The sequence below is a fragment of the Grus americana genome, chromosome 4 (genome assembly GCF_028858705.1).
Source record: "Grus americana isolate bGruAme1 chromosome 4, bGruAme1.mat, whole genome shotgun sequence".
NCBI classification, from domain to species: Eukaryota; Metazoa; Chordata; class Aves; order Gruiformes; family Gruidae; genus Grus; species Grus americana.
In genome coordinates this window covers 27,853,270-27,869,007 of record NC_072855.1, presented here as the reverse complement: position 1 = coordinate 27,869,007, position 15,738 = coordinate 27,853,270, and positions in this window count along the sequence as shown.

The window sequence follows — 15,738 nt, the reverse complement described above, 5'->3', positions numbered from 1 at the left end:
CGATATATTTACATACATGTTTATTGGGTTTGAGTAGCAAGGTTTTGGTAGTGGGAGGGCTACAGGGGTGGCTTCTGTGAGAAGCTGCCAGAAGCTTCCCCCATGTCCAACAGAGCCAATGCCAGCCAGCTCCAAGACAGACCCACCACTGGCCAAGTCCGAGCCCGTCAGCAATGGTGGTAGCGCCTCTGGGATAACATAGTTATGAAGGGGAAAAAAAACCACAAACAAACAAACAAACAGAAACTGCAGCTGGATGGAGAAGTGAGATGTGAGAGGAACAACTCTGCAGACACCACGGTCAGTGAAGAAGGAGGGGGAGGAGGTGCTCCAGGCACCAGAGCAGAGATTCCCCTGCAGCCCATGGAGGTTAACAGTGGAGCAGATATCCACCTGTAGCCTGTGGAGGACCCCACGCCAGAGCAGGTGGAAGTCCGAAGGAGGTTGTGATGCTGTGGGAAGCCCATGCTGGAGCAGGGTCCTGGCAGGACCTATAGACCCGTGGAGAGAGGAGCCCACACCAGAGCAGGTTTGCTGGCAGGACTTGAGACCCCGTGGGGGACCCCACGCTGGCGCAATCTGCTCCTGAAGGTCTGCACCCCATTGGAGAGGCCCACACTGGAGCAGTTTGTGAAGAACTGTAGCCCATGCAAAGGACTCATGTTGGAGAAGTTGGAGGAGGACTGCCTCCCATGAGACAGACCCCACGCTGGAGCAGGGGCAGAGCGTGAGGAGTCCTCCCCCTGAGGAGGAAGGAGCAGCAGAGACAACGTGTGATCAACTGACCACAACCCCCATTCCCCGTCCCCCTGCGCTGCTGGGAGGGGGCAGAGGTTGAAGCCGGGAGTGAAGTTGAGCCCGGGAAGAAGGGAGGGGTGGGGAGAAGGTGTTTTTAAGATTTGCTTTTATTTTTTCATTACCCTACTCTGTTTTGACTGGCAATAAATTAAACTAATTTGCCCACGATGGTAATTGCTGAGTGATCTTGCCCTTATTTTGACGCATGAGCCTTTCATTATATTTTCTCTCCCCTGTCCAGCTGAGGAGGGCAGTGACAGAATAGCTTTGGTGCGCACCTGGCATCCAGCCAGAGTCAACCCACCACAACATGTATTAGACCATCAGAGTTGACTCTAGTCAAACATAGTCCTCCAGTCCAACATCATATTTTGTATAATTTCAGTGCAGCTTGTTAGGGAACCAATTTCAGCAGATTCTTCATGTACGCCTGTGCAAATACAAACCAGGAAAGCTGGTCATAACAAGTCTGGGAAAGACAAGCCACCTGTGTGCCCTGCTTCAGGCGTACTGCTCTGGAGCTGACTGCTACTTAACAGCCACCTCACACTTGGTCCACTAGTCCTTGATATTGCTGGGCAGGGCCATTACACTAGGGCTGGTGAGGTGGTTTCTTGAGAAGCGCTCAGTTTTTGTTAGCTGGTGGGATGCTCCGGCCAAGTCTAACACACATTTCACTCCTCAGAAACACCGTGACAAGGAACAGATGAAGCACTTACTCCAAGGATAAATTTGTACAAGCTTAAACAGGGTCTGTAGGCTTCTCCTACACATGCCTAGTAGATGTCCGTAACATTCAGTAAATACAAGCATGCATGACTAGAACACTACGGTGTATATGCATCAATGATCACAGAATGGTATGCTTTTCTGCCTGAGTCAAAATCCAGAGAGATCAACAGGAGGAGTGGTATGGACTGGGGACCTCACATCCATGCTTGAAAATAGAAGTATGCTAGTGTACCCCACTAGAATACGGTCAACACCTAAATCTGTCTCAACTACACTTTAAAAAAGTTTTACTTTTACAACAAAGGTCCGAAATATTAGAAAACCTAGAAAGAAGGATGAAGCTAGCCCATTACTGTTGCATGCTATTGCATAAATATGTCGTCACTCCCTATAGCATAATTTATTTTACTCTTCCTGCATTACCCAAGCATCTAAATTTTCCCAGTTGTCTCTATGCTATAACATAAACGTAATTCTGGATGCATACCATTGATTTTGGAGCTTGCAGTAAAGAGTTTAAAGCAAAGCAGTATCCCAGGTATATTATGTTACATTAGAATTTTCTATAACTCTGCTCATTACATGTTGTTCCAGAGCAACACAGGAATAGTTTAATGAACTGTCGATCTCTCTAGTCTTACTCTTTGTCCTGATTATATTCCATCGGATGTTTGAACATATCCAAGCTTTACTAGTGTGTATTTGTAATGGTTATGTTAACTATGAAGTTGCTAATAGAGAGCTAAACTTTCCCAGATCGTCTCTAGAATGTAGAGGATGAACTCAAATAATTTAATATTAGACTTAGAAGTCTAAATCCAACAGCAACAAAGGTAAGAATTTTATTGCTCCTGCAATAACATCTCAGCCAACTATCTAACAAGCTAGCAACAACTTTTGTGCATATATCCCTAAAAACATTTAGCTGAGCATCATGAGAAATAATAGATTTTTCATATCTGAAGGTACCACACTGACAGAAGATGGAAAGATGTTTTTTTCAGGAAAAAACAGACATTAACTAAACAGCAGTTACCAGGTTACCACTAAATAGATGAAATAGTATGATCTTTATCATTGAGGAGTTCAGGCTGCATGGTTTAATGCATTTTACTGCAATTCACAAACTTTTTGGATCAGGTTCTCTCCTTTGTTTTTGTAATAACTTGTCACTGAACCTATCAGATACACGGTGTCCTTCTCTATAGTGTGCTTAGGCTGCTGAACTCCCATTTACAGATTTACAAAATCTAAACATTTCAATCTGCTTTTACACAGTGCAACTTAATCATTCCCCAAAATCTTGTATCCTACCTTCTAAAAGAGGTTCTTTGCACCCCCAAATTGCTTCCTGGAGCACAACCAGATAACTTCAGGAATGTCCACCCCATCATCCCCTCAATTCTTGTGTCCTGTATATGGAGTTACCTCCAGAGGATGGAGGGGGGATGACACATCACTGTTTTCCAGTCCAGTTCCTTGCAGCAGACTCCCATAGTTATTTTCCCTCAGCTGGTACCCCTGGGATTACCAAGGAAAAGAATGGGCAGCCCTGATCCAGTGTGGCTCCATCTGTATAACCTGCATGGTATAACCTGTGTAGCAGGGCAAATAAATGGGAACAGTTTTGTACAGTAAAATAACTTGTGCTGTAAAACTGACATCCACAGTATATATGCATCAAGGTCGTTGTTTTGTTTTATTTTCTTTTGTGGGGTAGCTCTAGCGTGGATCCAGGGACTGAATGCCCATTTATAGTTGGAGTGCATTGGGTGAGCTCCTGGAGCGTATCTGCTATGTAGGTTTTTTCAGAGAGGAACCCAGTTCAAGCACTGAACATTTTTTTTTTTTTACTTTTTTTTTCAAAAGCATGCTAAACATTGATCCAAACTAGAATGCATGTGTAGATCTGCCCTCTCAGATCTGCTGAAAATGGGACAGCAAAGGCAGAAGATCTAAGCTTGTGCAGGATCCCAAAAGATCACAAGATTAAGACAAAGCAGGAATCCAGTAGGAGAAAATAGTTTCCAGCTGATGTAGGTAGACGTGGTGGGTCTATTTTTAAAGACAAGTTTTCTTGCTGATGCAGGAAAAAAAAGATCTATGCTGTTACAAGCCCTAATGCAACTCCACACATAATCTCAGTGCAGTTACCTCTCTCCACCAAGGAATTATCACAAATCATGTACTTGTAGCTGTTCTTCCCCCAAATATGTCGGTCACTTTGTTCAGTGTAAAACATATTCATAAAATAATTCCTCTCGTTGTTGTTGGCTTTTACTGCAGTTCTTATGGCTCTGCAGAATGCAGCCTGTAGTATATTGAACCCTATACTGGATTTTAAAACCTAGCATCACTGTACACCAGTCACCTAATTCCACTTGAAATGAAATATTATTCAACATAACCCAGTAGTAAGCAGATTCTGTTCTCTGACTGTCAGCTTTGCGGTACACACCAATAAATCAAAGTATCAAGTCTGTAATGACATCCTAATCCTTTCATGTCTGAACCTGTACCTGGTGTATGTATAAACCTTACTTTACTGCTATCTTTAGCAGCTACTCTGTAGCCTTTTTACTCAAGACCCCAAGAAAAATTTATTTTTAGTATTTCCTGATTTTGTAATGCTTAAGAAAACACTGGCATTAATTCAAAAATTAAATACAACTGATCTATTAATAATCACATCCACTTCTCCACTTAAAGACTCCCTGTTGATCACTAAATGAAGCAGTTTCTTAATCTGAAAAACTAAATTTTTTGTCTCTTGAATCATTATGTTCACACTGCAGAGATCTGAAGAGTCAAACCATGTTCATGCCACAGTCAGCAAGCAATCCATGAACACCCAGTCATGTAGAAACTGTTCTGTCCTAACTGTTGGACCCAGTCAGTGAGATAGATTTGGACACATCTCTGAGTTCAGTTTCTACAGAAAGACCATTTCAGACCTTTCTTCCTCTAAAAGGTGGAAACTTTCAACTTACATATTTGTTAGGGGGCAAAAATATGTTTCCCACTCAGAACTGATTTACATTGCACAGCTATATTTAATAAATATCCCCCATTTAGTATGAAATAGTTATCACTTAAAATCTAACTTCAAAGCAAATTTGACACTCCATAGTCTTTGGTAAACTGATCTGGCAACTTCAGAGAAAGAAGGCAGGTACTTGGAGCTGGCTACCTTTACCTCAGAAGTCCTTTTGTTATGCTCCAGTGAAAGGTATAGATGTCAGAAAATGAGTTACTGAAGATCCAGCACTGGCAATTATTAAAAAATCAAAGTGTAACCTGGAAGGTAGCTAAATAAGGGCTGATTCTGATCCCTGTTTGGGGCCCTCAGATTATATGGTCCACGGTATCTTCTCAAAATCTAGTAGTGAATTTATTATAGAAGATGAACATTTTCCCCTTGGCAGTGCATGCCTTTACATTCAGCGCTAATCACACGCTATGGTCATCACTACATGCAGGCACCCTCATGTGCTTGCTTATATTGCTGGGCAGAGTAATTGACATTTTGCTTGTGCCTTGTGGGGTATTATTTTGCACATTTTCTTTGCTGGGTTCTTCTATTAGTTGCTACTGTCTTCCAGTAAACATGTAATTTACCCATAAGGGCAATATTAGACAAGTGAGATGTCTTATAAGGACCTTGTGAACTTTTGTGCACAGCCACAAACACAGGCAATTCAAGCTAAATGTGCTGTGCGAGAATAGGAAAGTGTGTAATGCTTAGTGAAAGTTAGTGTTCAGACATTTCATGATAAACAAAGCAGAATCACTGGAGGAAATTGTGACTAACAATAATCTGCTGCTGCTCCTTATTTACCTTTTTTTTTTTTTTTTAATTGGTATTTCCTTCAGGCAAAAATGAGTCAGATGATGCTGAAAACATTTGCTTTGGAATCTCCTCTTGAAGCCCACAGCCTAAATGTCAGAGCAGCTACAAAAACAAATCATAGATTCACATCTCTAGCAATGCCTAGCATCTGTTGTTTTGTTACAACTCTTGCACTTATGAAATGCAATTAGAAGAAAATAATATGCTGTCCTGAATTTTCCCAGTATGATTGCAGTATGAAAACCAACATAATTTATTGCATGTTGTTGATTACAATAGTTTGTCTAGTGTTAGTTTATTACTTGATATATACATGCATATACACATACATAATGGAGTACAAGCTATTATTGACTCATTATTATTATTATCGCAGCTAATGCAATAAGCTAAGTGATATTTCACAGATTCACAGATTGGTAGGGGTTGGAAGGGACCTCTGGAGATCATCTAGTCCAACCCCCTGCTAAAGCAGGATCAACTAGAGCAGGTTGCACGGGATCGCGTCCAAGCAAAGGGTTTTGAATATCTCCAGAGAAGGAGACTCCACAACCTCTCTGGGCAGCCTCTTCCAGTGCTCGGTCACCCTCACAGTAAAGAAGTTTTTCCTCATATTGAGATGGAACTACCTGTGTTCCAGTTTGTGCCCGTTGCCCCTTGTCCTGTCGCTGGGCACCACTGAAAAGAGTCTGGCTCCATCCTCTAGACAGGCACTCTTTAGATATTTATAAGCACTAATAAGATCCCCTCTCAGTCTTCTCTTCTCCAGGCTAAACAGACCCAGCTCTCTCAGCCTTTCCTCATACGAGAGATGCTCCAGTCCCCTCATCATCTCTGTAGACCTCCACTGGACTCTCTGCAGTAATTCTCTGTCTTTCTTGAACTGGGGAGCCCAGAAGTGGCCACAATATTCCAGATGTGGCCTCATCAGGGCAGAGTAGAGGGGGAGGATAACCTCCCTTGACCTGCTGGCCGTGCTCTTTTTAACGCACCCCAGGATACCATTGGCCTTCTTGGCACATTGCTGGCTCATGGAGAGCTTGTTGTCCACCAGAACTCCCAGGTCCTTCTCCACAGTGCTGCTTCCCAGCAGGTCAACCCCTAACCTGTACTGGTGCTTGGGGTTGTTGTTCCCTAGGTGCAGGACCCTGCACTTGCCCTTATTGAATTCCATATGGTTCATCTTTGCCCAGTTTTCAAGTCTGTCCAAGTCTCGCTGAATGGCAGTTAAGCCTTCTGGTGTGTTGGCCATTCCTCCCGGCTTAGTATCATCAGTGAATTTGCTGAGGGTATACTCTGTCCCCTCATCCAGGTCATTGATGAATATATTGAGTAAGACTGGACCAAGCACTGACCCCTGGGGCACACCACTAGATACCGGCCTCCAACTAGACTCTGCGCCGCTTATCACAACCCTCTGGGCTTCAGTCAGTCTTGTAGCTCTGTTATGCTAGGTGAAATATAAGCATGTTTGAAAACACTGTATTTGTATATTTATGGTATTTGTGGTTAATAGTGTTATGTACATAAGTAAAATTAAGCACAAATATAAGTGTTTGCAGAATCCAGGCCTTCAGAAGCTACTAGTGTACCAGAAGTAGAGGATACAGATCCAGTCAAATATGCACATTTTTGACATGCTTATATAGATTTTTCTTAAATAATGCCATATACATACAGTATCAAATAAATTTATATTTCTCTCAGGCTGTCATTAAACATGTACATCTTACTATTAGCAGTATGATAAAGTTTTCCCCAAGTCTGTTAATAAACACAAAATTATTTTTGTGTTTCACATTTTAATGATAATCCTATCACCTTCACATCTGTTTATGTAAAGTATTTCTGAGTGACTGGTGCTTAAACTGGCAGTTGACCAGTTCACCAGATGGCATAACTCATAGCTATATGGAGAAAAATACTGCATTCAAGAATGTTAATTGGTTTTAAGAACATTAGTTATCTCTGAGGTGCAATAACTCCTATAGAGCTGTTATTTTTAAAATTTTAAGGGTCACATTCTGCTCTCATTTCCACAAGTATCAGACGCGAGCCAGCACACTGACTTCAGTAAATTTGTTTCATGTTTACATCAGTACCAATCAAGATTGAATCTGTCCCTTCATCAACCCAATTATCTCCCTGTCTCTTGACCGACGACCCCCCCCTCCCCCCGCATAGGTAGACAGATACTATTGCACTAACTAAATATTTCAAGAAAACTTTGAAATAAATTTGTAAATATTGTAATATTATAAAATGTAAACTGAAGGGCTGTACTGTGCTAGAGAAGATTTTATCAGACATTTGTAATTTTAAAAAGGGGAGAAATATTTTAGAAATATCATTGTAACCCATATGGTTAATAGATTAAGGTTTCTGCTAAAGCAATTTGTAAATTGTTAGCAGCTCTGGTATTCAGTTTAAAGCACCTTAGTTGATCTGACACTCAGTGCTTAGGCATTCTAAAAATTGGTAAGAATTTAATATTCAAAGTTAGGCAGAAAAACCCCAGGAGAGACACTTAACATAACTTGGCCCTTTATAACATTATCATCCTGAGTATCTGATAGTTACTTCACAACTTAACTTTGTCATGGAAACAATTTAGATTACCAGGCACAAAAACAAAATAAAAATAATAATAATAAAAAAAAATAGTATGGGTCAGATCCTATGCTAGAAAAAGTAAAAATGATGAATCTGTGATGATTATGCCTGCTGACATTCTGATCCACTCAGTCTGAAATGTCACATTACAATAAGACTTTACAGAGCAGATGGGAATCCTTTACATAGGATGTAGAACAAAATGGATGACAGTGTCTTACATCTTACTCAGCTAAACGCTTAGATAAAGTTAATAATTTCATAAAAAATGAAGTACCACATTCAAGATACTTTTACCATATACCAACAAAAGTACTTAGAATTTAAACATGCACTTTCATTTAAGGTAAACAGAAAACAAATAAATAGTTTGTTATACTTCAGTAACTGATATTGCTTAAATACAGAGATACATTCCTGATTTAAGCTTACATTATCAAATTACTCTCAGTAAGTGAAAAAAAAAAAGGTCAATTTATATATGTTCAGAAATCTTTTGCCTTGAATCATTTTAAGCCTTGGATCAAGCAGGCAATATTTTTGATGAATATTTTGTTAGGGGAAAGTATATGGTGCTGGATCCAACAGCTTGAGACAGGCAAGGCTGCTGCAGCTCCGTGCCTCCAGGTCCAATCTGTAGCGAGGCTGATGATATATTTGCAGTAAGCACATGCGTACGGACCATCCATATAACACACATATATAGACATATACATGGCCAGCCACAGACAGACACACAGAGCACTCACATGAACATAGACAGCACCAACGGTCTCATCCTCCTCCGCTCTCTGGCTGAGCAGGATGCAAGGTCTGCTAGTGAGAATATATATACACACACATATATATACACACACACACACACACGCACACACGCACACATTTTGCAGCGCCCCCCCTAGCCTTTTTCTCTCTGTGCTTCTTTGCAGGTGTGTAAGTGAGCTGTTGTCACATAACCAAATGCTTTTGACTGAAAACATTAACATTCAATACACCAGGTGAAATTTTCCATGCTGTTCCCATGATGCAACTACATTATTTTTGAAAGATGATCCATACACAATGTTTGGAATTAGAGAATTCAACATAAACAGAATTACTTTCATAGTCGTATGAAATCAATATAGTTAATATAGTCATATATATTTCCTATATATATTCAGAATGAAATTGTGAATGATGGAGTTGGATGAATTATGAGAGGAAAAAAAGAAATATTTTATTTGAACCCTTTAATAAAATTTATGTTATTTTATGGTATGATAAGCTGGGAGAGCAGTTGAACACAATTTGCTGTTACTGCAAGAATTCATAATGTAAATAAAAGTTGTGGAACTTATTTTAGACATAGTGCAAAAAAATTTCTAAACACTTGCTCAGTTACTGCTAAAAAAATAATACTTTTAAGCTGGTCATTAAAAAAATTAAATAGTTCATGAGAACTTCCAAGACCTGGGGGACCAGATGAAAAGCTGATAACTATAATTTGTTCATTTGCGCTCTTTGAGACTCTTCAGAAGCAGAGAAAATTGGCACGCTTCAAAGCATTGCTCTCTCAATTCTTTAGGCAGAGGTGCACGGAGGGGGAATAGAAGCTGTGATTAGTTCTCAGACCCTCCGATCCCAGTTATTTTGTTACTTCAGATTGTAAGAGATATTTCCGGCATTTGTAAAACTGTTTTCGGCTTCATATTTTCTCCTATTCATAGTGTGCCAATTGCTTGCCATTACATTTTTGATATTTCAAACTGCAAGTAGACCTACATTCCCTGCTGCAGGTGAACTACAGTTGTTTGAGGTAATTCATTAATTATCTTTGTCATTTCTTGCCTCTTCCCCCTCTTTTCAAGGACAAGATTTCTGTTTCAAGGATAGCCTTATTCCAGGCTTTTGGAGGCACAAAATGCTTTGGTGGTTTTGCTGTCACCTGCCTTTTGTTCTCCTTTTCTTGAACTAGTAGACCTGTTCCTTCTTGGCTTGTCCTTCAGATTGCACAGTGTTAGAATGTGTTTCAGAGCAATGACTGCACCTCATATAAAAATGCAGGTTTTAAGACATGTTTTGATAGTCTGGAGAGTAAAAGTTATTCACAAAAATCCACCAATAAAAATAAGTGTAAATAAAACTTGCATTGTTCTGCATTCGCATGTCTCATGGTATACAAACATGCAAAATTATTTCGTGCCAGGCATGCCATGGGATCCACAAGAAAATTCCTCTTGTTATTGACCACACGTAGTAGATAGGTACTCTGTGATAGAAAGATCATTTGTTTTATTTTTTTTGTCTACATTTTACTGTATGTTCACTCAATACACTGTGGGGTTTTTTTGGGTTTTGTTTTGGGTTTGGGTTTGTTTTTTTTTTTTTTCAGTAGAGGTGCCTGAGTTAGAGGATGTACACCTGTCTGCTCTTCCTCGTTCCTGTGCTTCTGGTCAGGCGAAAACTTCCAGAGAGAGCAAGCGAATATGCCCACAAGATCTCTGCAGTGGGATACCTGTGGTGACAGTGAAAAAAAGTTGGTGAGAGCCAGAGACAAGCACGTGAGTCAAAAGTGGGATTATGTCCCATTACAACAACAAAAAAAGCCCATTTCAGTAATGCAGGTCGGGAAGGAAATATCGAATGTTTGGGTAGAGATAAGCCTTGACTTGTTACCAATCTCAGAAAACACAAGCGAGACAGCTATAAATATGGAGACTGACTTCAAATGTCTTTTCTTCGTGCCCTGTGAGGTAGCAAGAAAGACTGAACTGATTAGCACAGCCTTGCTTTGGATCTGTTTCAAAGAAAAATAATTGCAAGTTAGTCACTCAATTTCTGATCATTTCAAAGAAAATCATGCCCGAAAGTACACTATTCCCAAGTTCAGTGGTCAAGTTTAATGAGAAGCCATGTTAGTTTGAAAACACTCTTATTGGAAATGTGTAATGAAAAAACACAGCTCATAAAGTGGATGGAGAAGATTCTGCTTGTTCACAGAGCAGTTTGGCAGTACATTGCCTATGCCCAAAAAACTGATGCCGTCATATAGAATGGCTCTGCTACGTGTCTGTATGTCTATATATGATAGGAATCTCCTTTGTCCATCTCTGTTGCTATTAGCTGAAAAAATTAAAAATGCTTGGAACAATGACTTCTTTAATTACATCTTTTGGCAAGAGGGAAAGAAGAACTGAAAATAACTTTAAAATCTTCAAAAACTTTGAAGATGTTTCCTGGAGCAATATCTTGTTGGCTTATATTGTGGATAAGATGATCACGAGGGACGGCATAGGGAAATTATGGTGTTGCAAGTGGATTTAGTGGATTAATGGTTAATTTCCATTGTAGAATGAAATGGATTCTGCTGATTTATAACATCTTCAGACAATGAAGTACTCAGAGTCCAAGTGACACTCTATAGCGAATGGCATATATTGTATGTTGTGAGCTATTATCCTTCTCACCATCTATTTTGAACCAATTAATAAGCTGGAACAATTTACTGATATGTTTAAGTACTAAATAATTGAAAAGCTGTACTAAATAATGTTTACAAAACTTTGTCTTCTACCCAAGTGCTTAGTTATATAAGAGAAAAGAGAAGAGCAGAGTGTCTAATTCTTCATTCTAATCTTTCAAAATCCATAATAATGAAAAATGCATAATTTATAGAGTGTCAAATGCTTTTTCTATGGTAAGTATGCTATTTTCTTTCTGATTTTGGCCAAGAAAGAAAGCAAAGAAGCTCTTGCCAGTTTGCCATTAAACTGAGATTAGATGTTTGCTCTGGGCAATGGTTGCAAACAAGCCAAACGAGATCCAAACTGGTCAGCTCTGGCCTGCCACAGCAGGTTTTACATGAGCTTACTTTCTGTAGAGGGATAGCGCAAGTAACCTGATGCTGACACCAAGAAGGAAAGAAGCTTCCAGAGAAGCCAGATGGATCTGTTCAGAGGACTAGGCATCTTTTCCCAGAGCTGGCTAGGTCTGTTTTTTGAAGGACCCATTTCATCCAACACATCTGCTCTGCTTCTCTTACTTGCACTTGTTGTCCCCATCCGAGCAAGGGATTAACATTACTCTTTGCATAGTTGTTTTACCGTTTCTATTCATAGTCAGTGCATGCCTGCATTACACACACTATAACTGGTTGATGTTTGAATCATAATGGTCTTTATGCCGTCAACTAATAAAAATGTCTGTCTTTGTCCTCTTCCCTCCCTGTATACTTAATTCACACTGTCAGTGTCAATGTCGTTAACCATATGTACTGGTCAGCAACAGTCTGTTTAAGGATGGGATCTTAAGACTTTGGAACAGAGTAACGAAGGGTGTTCAGCTATCACATGGAATGGGTTTTAGTCCCTGAATACAAATGAGAAGTTCTTGTTAGGTTTTCTCATGCCACTATATAGCAACTATTCCAGCAATATCCATAAATAGTGAAAAATATTCTACAAATACCCCTGCTAACTCTTGACGGCTTGCAGAGAGCCAATACAAAAGCAGCGTACACTTAGCAAAAGTGTACTGGGAGAAAAAAACCCAGCAAATATTGCTAAATCTTTTCTGAGTAAATTCAAAACTGTGCTGCTAACAACAAAAGACATTTAGCTTCAGTACCTTTTTCATACATCCAAAACCTTGCAAGCAAGTGGATAAGTAAGGGAAGGACTTCACAACATTATTCATACATTCATGTTACTTGTGACACCGGCAATATTAGGAATTTAGTATTACATAAGTCTCTCACTTCCGTTTCCTAGATCAACGGAACAGCAGCACTTTGCCCAGATATCAGTTTGTACTCTAGCATAAAACCTTATCACTGATCTTATATGTGTTTGCAACAATTACGTCAAGCAGACAAAATACCTGGCTGTCATATCGCCTGTGAAGTTGGGCAGTTAGTGCACCTCAGCATTGCTAAAGACCCTGGAAATATTTTGAATTAGGAATTGCTGGTAGAAGCTGAAGTGCAAATTTTCCTAATGTCATGCAGCTAGTCGCAGAGCACACACAGCCTTGCCCTTTCGGCAAAGGAGAAAGTAACGTTGCTTTTCTCCAAAGAAAACATAAAGTAGCATTTTTGCGTTTGTGCTGGTATCTCTTGGGTAAGGGATTTGCTTTGTGTGTGTGTGTGTGTACACGATGTCAATAATTCCTCAGTGCTGAATGACATTTGATTAATTACAGCAATTAGCAATCACTTTGCATCAATCACTGGATACTAATACTGCTATAACCACAAAGTATGGCCAGTGCTAGTAACCATCAAATTGCATATCTCATGCTATTTAAGTTGGTTTTGGCCAGCATACAAAACACACTGCGATTCTTCCAGCAACCAATATGTGAAAGCAAACCCAAACATCATCTCAGAAACAACACAATTCAGCTCGCCATTCCTCAGGAGTGTAACACATTCAAGACTGCACTAAGGATATATAATGGAGGCATTTTTCTTCAGGAAATGATTTAAGAAAATAGGAGAACACCAACATAACCTGCCAAGTATAAAAACTGTTTTTTCATGAAAGTGATGGCCATACCTCTACCAGCTACATACCTAAAGGAACTGACTTTGGAATTGATACAGGAAGCTGACATAATACACAATTTTTGCCACATCCTGTGGAAGCAGCCAACTAAATTACATTAATTAGAGTAATTACATTGTTATATACTGAACTAAAAGTAGTAGATACCAATCTGTCTAGATGATTAGAACAGACCTGTTCAAAACCTTGCATCTCTAATATGTATTTGTACATTACTTTGTGGTTACTGTGTTCCTACTCATGGTGAGAAGTTCAGGCACTAGTAAATAATTTACAGCTAGCACCTTGTTACTCCTGGATAATGCTAGGAGAAAGCCAGGCCTGTGGCTGGTCTCGTGGTTTGAACTGTAAGCAATAACATCATTGCTCTTAACCTTTATACCAATGTGATATTCTGTGGTTCATACCTGAGTTCAACTCTGATAAATTCAGGTAAAATAGATCTACAGAATATTTCCCTGATAAACATAAAGTGCATCATTTATTTCCGAAATGGTGATTTTTCATTGAATGTGGAAATTGTATACTTTTAATTCATTAATTCATATTATGGATATTAATCATGGATATTAATTCATCTACTTAGTGATCTTTTTATGAGGTACTTTTCACTGACATATTGAAATATCCCAATATCATGATAAATAAAAATCATAGAATCATAGAATGGTTTGGCTTGGAAGGGACCTTAAAGACCATTTAGTTCCAAACCCCCTGCCATGGGCAGGGACACCCTCCACTAGACCAGGTTGCCCAAAGCCCCATCCAACCTGGTCTTAAACACTTCCAGGGAGGGGGCCTCCACAGCTTCTCTGGGCAACCTGTTCCAGTGCCTCACCACCCTCACACTAAAGAATTTCTTCCTAATATCTAATTTAAATCTACCCTCTTTCAGTTTAAAACCATTACTCCTTGTCCTATCACTACAAGCCCTTGCAAATAGTCCCTTTCCAGCTTTCCTATAGGCCCCTTTAGGTACTGTAAGGCTGCAATAAGGTTTCCGTGGAGCCTTCTGTTCTCCAGGCTGAACAATCCCAACTCTCTCAGCCTGTCTTCATAGGAGAGGGGCTCCAGCCCTCTGATCAGCTTTGTGGCCCTCCTCTGGACTCACTCCAACAGCTCCATGTCTTTCTTGTACTGGAGACCCCAGAGCTGGACGCAGTACTCCAGGTGGGGTCTCACGAGAGCAGAGTAGAGGGGCAGGATCACCTCCCTCGACCTGCTGGTCACACCTCTTTTGATGCAGCCCAGGACACGGCTTTCTGGGCTGCAAGCACACACTGCTGGCTTTTGTTGAGCTTTTCATCAAACAAAAAATAAGAAGCCAAGTCCTTTATAGGTAGTGTGGACATTTCTCCCCCATCCCTGGAGGTCCTCCATAAAGGTTTAACTAAGAATAGATGGTCCCTATTGGACATATAGTAAACTGTGCTCAGAGATGAACAGAGTGCTTCCAATGAATTTCAAATCTTCCCAAAACAGGGATTTGGAGAAAGGATGTGTTTCAAGAGCAAAACCAAAGATATTTCAGGACTTTGCTGGAGCTTCTGTTCACACTCATTCCTCTGTGGCTATACTAGGAAATGTGAGACAAAGATAAACATGGGTAAATACATAGATCAAAAGACATTGAGATTTTAATGTTTACTCTTCCTTGCACAATGGAATGTTTTTAAAAACTTTCTAGCATATTTATTCCACTTGAACCGAGTGGCTTTAAGTTTAGAGTGGTAGGTGGAAGCTGGGTACTCTGGAGACAGGTGCTTTACTCATCATGAACAAAATGAAATAAGAAGATCAATTCCAATTCAGAAATGGAATATGGGTCTCACCATACAAGCTATTGCTTTTTTCACCTGCAGTTGCCAGGAACTGGCATTGTTCAAATTAACCTAAATATAAAAAATTACATTGAAAAGCCCATAGACAGTTGTAGGGGAAGAAGTTAAATGGTATCTATAAGCAAGGTGCAGCAACAAGAAATAGAAGGTTTAATGTAAGGATAGTAAAAATTGTTCATTGAGGATCTGCACTTTCTTTAGCATTGGAAATCCCTCCTGAAGGTAAAAATGTGGATACAGAGATGCCGGTGTGCAGAGTTCTGGGACTAGCTATTGGCAAAATTGCTGTCTATGTATCAGTCTTGAGTTTGGTTTAAACACTGACAGTCAGAGAGGGGGGAAGCAACTTAAGAGCTAA